This window comes from Rattus rattus, chromosome 11 (assembly GCF_011064425.1).
Source record: "Rattus rattus isolate New Zealand chromosome 11, Rrattus_CSIRO_v1, whole genome shotgun sequence".
Classification (NCBI taxonomy): domain Eukaryota; kingdom Metazoa; phylum Chordata; class Mammalia; order Rodentia; family Muridae; genus Rattus; species Rattus rattus.
Window position 1 is genome coordinate 4,255,974 of NC_046164.1, and position 5,344 is coordinate 4,261,317.

The following is a 5,344-nucleotide window of genomic DNA, read 5'->3' on the forward strand; positions in this document are numbered from 1 at the left end:
GCTGAAGAAACCCATTCCTCCCCAACTTGCTTCTTGATCATGGTGTTTGTGTACAAATAGAAACCCTGAGTAAAACAATATCTGAAAGGGAAAGTTTGAGGTGTTGCAACCCTAGACAAAGCTACAGGTAGGTAATGACTTCTAGGGGAAGGAGAAATAGCCTCTCCAGGGATGAAGTCTGTTATTGAGTGTCTTCTTCTTAGTGTCCACAAGAACAATATTGAACTTGATGAAAGTAGATGTTGTGAGCAGCTCATTGACTTTCTCCAACTTACTTTGTGTTTCAAGCGCTACAGATATAAAGGCAGGGTGAATCTCTGAGTTTGAGGCTTAGCCTTATCTAGTCTAGAACACAGAAAATGTGACTGAAAGCTGCTTATGCTCAACTCTTATTTATTTGCTTTTTTACAGCTTTCTATCTGCCTTCAATAAGTTATGAACTTGCTCAAGGTCATCTTCTATTAGACTTTCCATCACATGTGGATGACCAAGATTAGAATCAAGCTCCAGGGAATCAGTGCATGACCTTTTCCGGAGTGCCCGATTCTTTCTTGTACCGCATTCTAAATCCTGAGTTTCTGCTTTCCTTAAACGTCTTTATTTAACACTCCTTGTTTGGTTCCTTGTTAGGTTTTGACTCTTTAGCTTTTAAAAGATTCTCACAAGTTCAATACCCACCTTTAAAGGTGGTTTTCTGGGTAAGTGAAACTCAAAACAGCCTTACAAAGATCAATTATAAGGACCCAGAGATTTCTAGCCCATTTTCAGTTGAAGGTTTCCCCCTCCAGTTTTCAAATCTCTGCTGTGGCTTCCCAGAATCCTTCCGTAATTGTCACACCTACGAACTTCCACTATCTTCGTAACTCTGTGGCTTCCTCCAATTCTCCTGTGCACTCAGTAACTCACCTGTCCTTTCACGTGGGACTTCCAACAGCATGGAGTGCACCTTACTCTTTGAAGCACCTAATTTATACTTGACACACAGAATAGGCACTTAAGATTTATTGAGCTTAAAATACTGCCAAAAAGGAATGCTTGACTAAGGCAAACTATTAAGCAAACTACCCCTTCAATTATTTCCCATATTTCTCAACTTCAATATCTTGGGTAATAAAAAAGTTCCCAAGCCTTCCCCCCTTGCAGCCACTCGTAATGTTTACATTAGGGATGTAAGTGGCCCCAGCCTGTTTCTCTTACAAGGTCCAGCTGCTGAACCAGTCACCCAGCACCGGCCCAATTTGCGATAATAAACATATTTCATCAGTCCGCTTCACAGAACTCGTGGAAGTGGCCTCAGTTCATGGGAACAGACAGCATCTGGCTCCCAAGGAGCATAATTCTAGACAGATGTTGTTCCTGCATGCCAATCAGGAAATAATGATGAGGAGTAGTGGAGAGTAGTTTCTTTAGAACAGAAGACATATATTGTCTTAACCTCTTTAATATTGTAGGTAAAAATTACTATTTGTAAAATAATAACCTAAAGGATGGACTCATACAACCCAGGTGAAAAATGCTAGACTACTCTGACTTAGTCACTTACTGTATCGAATATGTCATGGACTAGATCATGGGCTAGAAGAAACCACCATTATTTTATTCATTAAAAAGGAGAGAGTAAAAAGTTAGCCAAACATTCTATGTTACTTAACAAGTTACTAATCACCATTGAGAGATGTTAAAATGTGATAGTGTCAGAAATATAACATGTGCCTTAACATCATTGAAGGTCTTTCTAAATCCAGTAACTAAACACTTATTAAAACATGATCTCTTTATACATGTTGGTTTCTTTGTTATTCTTCCTTTATCAATCTCAGTATTTATCCAAGTGAGCCAAAAATCTGTTGTAAGTGAATGAATGGCAGAGAGAAGGTTGAGGGCACGATACCCAAAGTATCCAGGAAGAACACACTGCAGAGTGGCTGTTTGGGTTGACTGCATGGCTCAGGAAAGGCAGGAGCATTCCTACAATGTGTTTCTATCCTTTTAGGACATGTTTGCTCACAGAGGAGAACGGGTATTGCAAAGTTAATTCTGAAAAGGTTGGCATATATAGATTCATAAGTTTATAATAACCAACTTGATTTGCATAGCACAACATCTGCCTCTTACCTTTCTTATAAAAGCCAACACCCATTATGCAAATACAGCGTTCTGCTCTCAGCCAAGAGTGAATGGCGCCAAGTTCTCATAGGAGAAGTTTGATCGTCCAACCTACTGTGACTGCATAAGTCTGCTTAGATCTGAGGTAAATTCACCCGCTCAGTAGATACAAAGCACAGTCCCTAATGTCCGCTTTATTATCATTGATGATCATGTTTCTATCTCTTACCCAACATACTTTCTTCTTCTCTCAATAAGATCAAATTTCAAGGTGTACTGGCTTCTATTTCTTAGCTACCTCAGGCAGTCCCCTGTATGAGAGCACACAACAATGACAACAATCTATTCTAAGCAGCAGTGAGTGTTGAGTTCATCATGTAAACATACCACTCTTAGTGTGTTTGAGACAGCCATTATTACAAACCCATTCTGCCACTGTATATATGTTATCTGCAAGGGACACCTCCTTTCTTCTCTCCTTTTATACTCAGACTCCTCACCGCCTTGTCCACTCAGAAATGCTATCCCAAAGCCTTATCTTCAAGCTAATATAGACTTAATTCTTTTACTTTCCCTTAGGCAAAAGGACAAGCAATTTGGGCCCTGATCCAAAGCAGGCAGAGTACACAGCTGTGGTTTATTATACTGATAGTGGTGTTAACTAAAGAGCGACCAAACTAGAAATAATGAAACCGCCATCTGCTTTGCTAGGCATCATTGTCAAAGGCTAACAAACTCAAACCAGAGCTAGCTGTGTAGAGGTGTCAAGAATTGCATGGATGACAGCCATAGATGACAGCCATTGACGACAGCCAGAGGAGACTGGATTGGGAGAATTGTGCTGAACTCTATGTTCATCCTTTTTCATCAGAACAATTTTCCCAGAATGCACACTCTCAGTTACTTCATCAATTCTCATTTCATTTTCATCCCCAAACAGAAAGTCCATAGACTTTTGATTGACTTACCATAATTTGCAGTTGTTTGGGTTTTGTGGGCTCTGCCTCTTATTTTATCTCTAATGAAGCAACAAGAGACAGTTGACCAACTGGGCAGTACTGTGGATGTTGATGATGGGGATTTCCAGAGCAATAATCCTCCCTTTTCCAAATCTTAAGGCATACACTCATATTGTACATTAATGATGCCTTTATGCTTAGACAAGATTAGGAGTTCTACTCACAGAGAGAGGAAGGGGGGGAGGGAGGGAGGGAGGGAGGGAGGGAGGGAGGGAGAGAGAGAGAGAGAGAGAGAGAGAGAGAGAGAGAGAGAGAGAACATGAACTTCCTTAAGAAGGTCAATGTCTAGCAACAGGGAATATAGAACCTGAAGTGGCCACCTCCTGTAGGCAGGCAGGACTTCCAGTGGAGGGAGGGGCACACCAAGCCACAAAACCTTCAACTCAAAATTTGCCCTTCCTACAAGATTTGCAGGGATGAAGATGGAACAGAGATTGAGGGAATGGCCAACTGATGACTGGCCTAAATTGAGATCCAACCTATGGGAGAGAGCCAAATTCTGATACTCCGCTATGCTTGCTGATAGGAGCCTAGCATAGCTGTCATCAGAGAGGCTCCATCCAGCATTGGATGGAAACATGCAGAGACCACAGCCAAATATTAGGCAGAACTCAGCGGGTCTTGTGGAAGACTGCAGGAAAAAACAAGAAGATCCACAGAGTCAACTAACCTGGGCTTATGGAGGATCAAGGAGACTGAACTGCTAACCAAAGAGCATGCATGGACCTAATTTACCCTCCCTACACATATGTAGCAGATGTGCAGCTTGGTCTTTAAGTGGGTCCCCTAACGATTGGAGCTGTCTCTGACTTTGAAGCTGTTGCCTGCCTTTGGATCCCTTTTCCCTAGCTGGATTGCCTTGTCTGGCCTCAGTGGGAGAGGATGTGCTTAGTCCAGATGGGACTTGATGTGTGCCAGGGCAGGTTGGTACCCGGGGGTGGGGGCCGAGAGGGTGGGACTGGGAGGAGAGAAGGGATAGTGCCTGTGATGCGATCGGGATGTAAAGTGAATTAATTAATTAATTAATTAATTAATTAATGGAAAAAGAAGGCACAATATTATATACTTCGGACTATTGAAACTTGAAGGCAGAAAGGTAAGTCAAACTTTATGATGTAGCTTCTGACATTCCTAGGAGATGCAATTACCCAGTAAACTGACCTTGGGCTCCTATAATCTTTGGGCTCTTCTGCAGTTATCTCTAAACCTCAGGTACAGGGGATTTTTGCAGGTATGTCCACTGGGACAGGGTTGCACCGCTCTGAGTTTTTTTTTTTTTTTTTTTTTTTCAGAGCTGGGGATCGAACCCAGGGCCTTGCGCTTGCTAGGCAAGCGCTCTACCACTGAGCTAAATCCCCAACCCCCAGCTCTGAGTTTTTAAAATTGAAACTACACCCCCCCCAACTCCTTATAGTTTATTCTTTCCCCAGCACCTCCTGCATCCTCCCCACCTCCCCTCCCACCCAAATCCACAGCCTTTCTTCCTCTCATTAGAAAACAGGCCTCTAGAAAATCATAGCAAAACAAGATAAAACACAAACACACGTACAGAAGAAAAGGAACCAAGTACAAACAGAAAGCACATACAGATTCAGAGCCACACAAGTTCATGTACACAGAAATCCCATAGAAACATGAAACTGGAAATGATAGTAAGCCTGTAAAAGACCTGTAAGGTATAGGATAAAATAGTAGTAGCTGATTTTTTTCAAAGTATACATAATTACACAAAACACTAGGTTGGGGAAGACATAAGCAAAGCGGGAAGCTCTATTTTATCCAGTGATTGCTTCGTGAAGGAAGAGTATATCAGTAGGGTATTCACTGCAAAGGCTTAGAATGCAGTGTAGCGTTGTACAATCTTTGTGTGCTTTCAGGGCCACGTTCAACAAGCGGGTGAAGTACAGAACCTTAGATCAATCACCGTGGAGTAAGTTTGGTGGATCTTTGTCCCTCTTGAGACCTGGATAGTTAAAGTACTCATGAGCCTACTCTGCATACTGGCCTCTTGAAGGTTCCTTACTCTGAGGTAACACAAACACTATTTATTGGGAGGGTGCTAAGTGGGTGTAAATGTCAGGTCATTGTCTGAGGCTGGGGTGTGATTTCCATACAAGTTAAGAAAACCCACTAAGGCCAATCATTAAGGCAATCGTTCAGCTGCAAGTAAGCCATAATAATGTCTTCCTCGGAACGCATTGGGGTCTAATTTTCATTTC